Source organism: Ictidomys tridecemlineatus, chromosome 10 (assembly GCF_052094955.1).
Source record: "Ictidomys tridecemlineatus isolate mIctTri1 chromosome 10, mIctTri1.hap1, whole genome shotgun sequence".
Classification (NCBI taxonomy): Eukaryota; Metazoa; Chordata; class Mammalia; order Rodentia; family Sciuridae; genus Ictidomys; species Ictidomys tridecemlineatus.
In genome coordinates, this window is record NC_135486.1 from 66624764 (window position 1) to 66631704 (window position 6941).

The window sequence follows — 6941 nt, forward strand, 5'->3', positions numbered from 1 at the left end:
TTGCCTTGGCAGCAAATACACCAGAATTAAAACAATACAGGGAAGATGGGCACGGTCCCTGTGCAAGGTTGACATGTAAATTCACCAAGTGTTCCGTAGTTTTTTTGTCTCATGTGTGGAAGCTAGACCAAAATAAGGGGGGAAAGTGGTGGTGGGGCATCCCATGAAAATGGAAGAGAGATCAGGGGAGTGGAGGAAGGGGAGTGAGGAGTAGGGAGGAGCAGTGGGAAAAGGGAGGAACACCAGAATGATATCCACCAAACTATCATGAGTGTGTATGAATATACCACAGTGAACTTCACCTTTATGTATATCTATAAAGCAGAGTATACATTTAAAAAATTCTAATTTAAAAAGAACTATGAGAAAATAGAAGAAAGACCAGCAGAGGAAAGGCAACAGGGGAGAGAGGAAGGGAGGGAAAGGCAAAGCACTGGGGACAGAATTGGAGCAAATTATATTCAAAGCCTGTATAATTATGTCAAAATGAACCCCACTGTTATATATAACTCTAATGCAGTAATAAAAAAAGTGAAAGAAAAAAATTTTTAATTCATTCCCTTTTCTCTTTCCTTTTGCTTCTTACTTTGTGTTTTCATTGATTAAATAAAACTTACTCAGACTGCTTAGCTTGGTATCTGAAATGGCTTGCCTTGAAGTGCACTTTGAATCTACCTCCTCATCAAGGTGATCTCTACTGACGTCACATAGTAATGTCATATACTTTATCATTTGGTTTATGACCATGGCGGTGCTGCAGGGCAAGTTGGAAAAGGATGGTTTATCCAACAGATTATATTGGGTGAACTGGATATTCATAAGAAAAAATGTATCTTGACATATACCTTATACCATACTCAAAATTGATTGTAAATGGATTGTAGTTCTAAATATGAAAGGTAAATCCATAAAAGCTTTTAGAGGAAAACAGAACATCTTTATGACTCTGGAGTAGGAAAAAAATTAAGAGGATTTAAAGAACATAACTTACAAAGGACAAAATTGATAAACTGGGTCATATTAAGATTAAGAAATTATTTTTCTAAGAGATACTATTAAATAGAATGAGAGGAACCCCCAAGAATGGGAAAAGATTCTTGCAATGCTTATATCCAAAATGGCTGTGTTATTCAGAATATAGAACAACTCTGACAAATCAAGAAGAAAAGACAACACAATAAAACAGAAATTGGCAAAATCTCAAACTACCACATCACAAAACAAACAAACAAAAGCAGTATCTGAGTGGCAATAAACATGAAAAAAGAGTCAATTCATTAGTAATGGTGAGAGGCAAAATGAAATATAACATGGCGCCACCACATTCCCACAAAAATGACGAAATGAAAAAAAGAAACAACACCAAGTTTGAAACAATCTCGGGGGCCAAACATACCTGTATTATTGTACCTGTATTACAAACATAATACAGAGTGGGAAAAAATCCAGATTCAGAAAAAATGTATTCCATTTATATGCAGCTCCGGATCAGGCAAAACTAGGCTATACTGTTTGGGAATCCATAGTCTGCAAAATTATAAAGAAAAACAAAGATGTGTTAACCATAGAAATCAAGGAGGGGGCTGTTGAGAGCCACAGCCAAAGGGGCCCCAGCAAACTTCCAGCTGTTAAATATGCTAGCAAACTTCTAACTGTGATATATTTAACAATGATTGGCTCACAGCGCCCCAGCAACATCTAGCTGATTGGCTCCTCTGTGGTGATGTTCATTGGGCTGTTTCCCTGCCTTTCAGACCTCAGAACTGCTCATTGGGGGACTTCTTTGGCTCCACCCATGCAACCCAGCCAATCGGCCTCAAGAGCAGGAGGATTGTGGGAGGTGGAGAGGCTGGGGTGGGGGTGAGAGGCTTGTGGGAAGCCGGTGGTGGCAGTTGGGCTCTGAGGGTTTTTTCCTTGAGGAGCTGTTTTGTTTGGCGTGTGTAGTTCTAAAAATAAAGTTATTTTCTTTTGACAAGTGGCCCCTGAATTGTGCCCAGCCAGACTGCAGCATTTGGTGGCTCGCACCGGGGAGCAACTGAGGGTAAGTAAACTGCTCACCCCTGAGGGCAGGGCGAGAGGATGGGTAGCCATTCTAAGATTCCTCTTTTGTTTTGCTTCATTTTTGTTTTAAGTTGCCTGTCCCTGGAGATGAGTGAGACGGAAGAAAAACCGCTCACATCTGAGGAAAAACTATTTGCGTCTGAGGAACATATAGGGAGAAAGGACGGATGGACATGTCAGGAGGATAGAAAGGCTATAATGAATTTTTGTTGTTCCATTTTTATTTCATTCTGTCTAGGTTTTGTTTGGCGTCATCTTGTTGGGTTGTATTATAGTAGAAATACGGGATCAGAAATTAGTAAAAAAAAAACTGAAAGACTGTTAAGTAAATTGTTAGAGGAAGGAGGCATCTCAGTAAAATCAAGAGCAGTCAGGGCATACGTTGATACAATACAAAAATGTAGCCCATGGCTTTTTAAGGAGAAGTTGTTAAATATATCACAGTGGGACCATCATGGTGAAGATTTAAAAAGAATATAAAAGAAAATCCCAGGAACTCTGCCAGTTGGCACATTGACATTGTGGGCGTTGGTATCTGGTTTGCTTAGTCCAAAGCCTTCAGTTCAGACAATGGTAGAGGAAGGAGAAGACATATTGATTCAAGTAAAAGAGAAGGTCTCTCAAGTTAGCCAGACAGAGGAAAAGATTCAAGTAAAAGAGAAGGTCTCTCGAACTAGTCAGACAGAGGAAGAAAGTGTAAAGCAGAAAAAGCCATCAGGGGAAAAGTTACAGCAGGAGACTGCTACTAACACCTTTCTGTCAGAGGGCGTAAGTGTCCAACCAACAGCACCACCTCTACAGGAGACTGCTACTAACACCATTCTATCACCAGAGGGCATAAGTGTCCAACAGCACCACCTCCATATGCTAGGAGGCTCCCAACCCCCGCAGTTGATAGTTGGGATCCTGAGACAGGATCTCAAGTATTAACATGCCCTGTATTTGAGGTAGGAGGGCAGCGAATTTACCATGCTTTATAATTTCAAAACAGTGAAGCAGCTTAAAGAGGCTGTAACAACCTATGGTCCTCAAGCACCCTTCACTGTAAGCTTGGTCGAATCCAATACCAACTTAAACATGACGCCAGCAGATTGGGCTAATATGTGTAAAGCTGTGCTAAATGGAGGACAATACCTGTTGTGGAAGGTTGCCAATGAGGAATTTTGCAAGGAGACGGCTAGGCGAAATGCAGCAGTTGGTTATCCTCAGAGAAATCTAGATATGTTGTTAGGAAAGGGACCTTATGAGGATCAGCAGCAACAAATTACATATGATCCTGGTGTATATTTACAAATTGCTGTAGATGCAGTTAAGGCATGGAAGACTTTACAAGGACATGGAGGTTTACAAGGTCAATTATCTAAGATAATACAAGGAGCTAATGAACCTTATGCTGAATTTGTAGATAGGCTTATTCAAACAGCTACCAGAGTTTTGGGGAATACAGAACAAGCAATGCCATTAATAAAACAACTGGCTTATGACCAAGCGAATCATTGGTGCAGAGATATGATTAGACCATGGAAACATGAAGATTTAAACACATATATTAAATTATGTAGAGACATTAATGAACAAGAGAAAGTTGTGGCAGCTGCAGTAAAACAGGCTTTAGATTCCAGGCCAAGAACATGCTACAATTGTCAACAAACAGGACATTTTAAAAGGAATTGCCCCATAGGAGGAGGGTTTAACAAAACTAGGTATCAAAGGAGTAGAATACCGGGTATTTGCCCACGATGCCGTAGAGGGAGACATTGGGCTAATGAATGCCATTCTCAAACCACCATAGAGGGTACTCCATTACATTGGGCTAATGAGTGCCGTTCTCAAACCACCATAGAGGGTACTCCATTATCAAAAAACAAACAAGGACCAAGTGTTTATCCAGATATCGTGGAGAAAGGCATTGGGCTCCATTGCCAAAAAATGGATAGGGGGGCCCAATGCTCCGGGGCCCAAAACCACAAATATACAGAGCACTGGAGGAACCCAGCAACCCCATCAAATCCCTCATCAGACAAACCAGAGGGAGCGCAGGGTTGGACATCTGTGCCTCTGCCAGATCAGTACTAACTCCAGAGATGGGAGTTCAAATCATTTCCACAGGGGTAAAAGGACCTCTTCCCAAAGGAACAGTAGGCTTATTATTGGGACGCAGCTCTTCTACTCTAAAAGGACTTATGGTAAGTCGTGGGGTAATTGATCCCGATTATGAAGGTGAAATAAAAATTATAGCTAGTTCTCCAAAGGGTATATCAGTAATTTCACCAGGAGATAGAATAGCACAGTTACTAATAATACCAAGCCTATATGATAAATTTTCCAGTCGTACTGTAGAAAAAGGTTCCAAGGGATTAGGCTCCACAGGTGTAGATTGGGCTATGCTTTCTTTAAATTTAGATTCTCGACCCATGCTAAAACTAAATATTCAAGGACATGAATTTAATGGGTTACTGGATACAGGTGCAGACCTTAGCATCATGTCTCATCAAGAATGGCCAAAACATTGGCCATTACAACAAGCCACTCAAATGCTTCAAGGCCTAGGAGTGTCGACTAATCCCCATAGAAGTGCAATGCTATTAGATTGGAAGGATCCTGAAGGATGTGAAGGAACTATACAGCCATATGTATTGGATCATCTTCCTGTAAATTTATGGGGACGAGATGTCCTAGATCAATTAGGTTTGACATTAACAAATAACATCAACCAAAATGCACCCACTATTATGGCTAGACAAGGTTTTAGGAAAGGAAAAAGATTAGAAAAACAAGAACAAGGTATAGCAGCACCAATACAAATAGATCAAGGAACAGACAGACATGGGTTGGATTTTCAGAAAGGGCCACTGAGACAATAAAAATTACTTGGAAATCAGAAAGACCAGTATGTGTTCCTCAGTGGCCCCTGACTAAAGAAAAGATACAAGCAGCCCATGATCTGGTCAAACAACAATTAGTGGAAGGACATATACAACCTTCTGTATCTCCCCATAATACTCCCATTTTTGTCATCAAAAAGAAATCTGGTAAATGGAGATTATTGCAAGGTTTAAGAGCCATTGATAATGAGATGGTTATTATGGAACCTGCTCAATCGGGGATCCTCAATTGTCTGCTTTGCAAAAAACTTGGTATGTTTTAGTTATAGATATTAAAGATTGTTTTTTTTTCAATTCCAATTCATCCTGAGGATAGTCCACGTTTTGCATTTACTATCCCTGCACTGAATCATGAAGGTCCTGATAAGAGATATGAATGGAAAGTACTTCCTCAAGGGATGGCTAACAGCCCAACTATGTGTCAAATTTATGTTAACAAAGTAATCCAGCCACTTAGAAATCAAAATCCTGAACTACAAATATTTCACTATATGGATGATGTATTATTAGCACACAAAGCTAAAAACACATTGCTAGAATGTTATGCCACACTTACAAACTTATTAAAAAATTATAATCTAGAGATAGCAATAGATAAAGTACAATTAAATTTTCCAATTAATTATTTAGGAGTTCTATTATCCTCAACCATGGTCTGTCCACCAAAAATTCAAATACGAGTAGATCAACTCAAATCACTTAACGACTTTCAAAAGTTATTAGGAGACATAAATTGGATAAGGCCTTATCTAGGTATACCAACAGGAGAATTAGGACCTTTATTTGATATCCTAAAAGGTCCATCAGATCCAAATTCACCCCGAATGTTAACGCCTGAAGCAAGAAAGGCATTAAAAAGCATTAAAACATATATGGAAAATATGCATTTGGATAGAATTGATATAAGTTTGCCTTTATTATTTATTGTACTACCAACAAAAAATATTTCTACAGGAGTATTTTGGCAAGAAGGTCCATTATTATGGATACATTTATCTTATTCTCCTAACACTATTCTTACTAGGTATCCTGAGGCTGTAGGACAATTAATACTCAAAGGAATAAAAGCAGCAAAGGGAGTGTTTGGAATTTCTCCCAATAAAATTATTACTCCATATACTATGAATCAAATTGATGAGTTAGTTAATTATTGTCTTTTTGGTCATCACATCCTGTAATTTTTCCAAAAATGACAAGAAAACCTATCATGAATGCTCCAAATATATTCACTGATGGGTCAAATAATGGTACAGCAGCAATAGTTATACCTGATCAAACTTTTACATTTTTAGTACCCAAACAATCAGCTCAAAAGGTAGAGCTTAATGCAGTATTACAAGCTTTTATGATGTTTAAATATTCTGTATTTAATTTATTTTCCGATAGTATATAGTTAATGCTATAGTATCCCTTGAAGATGCTGGTAGGATTTCCCCTTCCTCTACTGTTTTCTCTTTGCTTTCCACTATACAAAGTCTAATCTGGGACAGAAAAGATCCATTCTTTATAGAACATATCAGGGCACATACAGGATTGCCTGGAGCCCAATGATTTAGCAGATAAAACTACACATGACACATATTTTCTCTACACTAGAAGAAGCTATAAATTTTCATAAAAGGTTCCATGTCAATGCTAATACTTTACAAAAGCATTTTAAAATAACTAAGGAACAAGCTAGACAAATAATAAAACAATGTCAAAATTGTGTGAACTTTTTGCCACATGTTAGTCTTAGAATCAATCCTAGAGGACTGATACCTAACCGTATTTGGCAGATGGACGTCACACACTTGCCAGAATTTGGAAAATTAAAATATTTGCATGTTGCAGTTGATACTTCTGGATTTTTGATGGGCTCCCTTCATGCCAGAGAAAAAAACTAAAGATATTATAGCTCATTGCTTACAAAATTTTGCCACTGTGGGCGTTCCAAAACAGTTAAAAACAGATAATGCCCCTGGTTATATTTCTACCTCTTTTAAACAATTTTGC

General features: G+C 38.5%; 1 non-coding gene across 1 annotated transcript; it reads left to right on the forward strand.

Annotated features, from left to right (window-relative positions):
• LOC120887782 (U6 spliceosomal RNA) lies at positions 1 to 103 on the forward strand. Its single transcript, XR_005731107.2, has one exon. It is a non-coding gene; the product is annotated as a U6 spliceosomal RNA (small nuclear RNA).
• Positions 104 to 6941: the final 6838 nt, after the last annotated feature.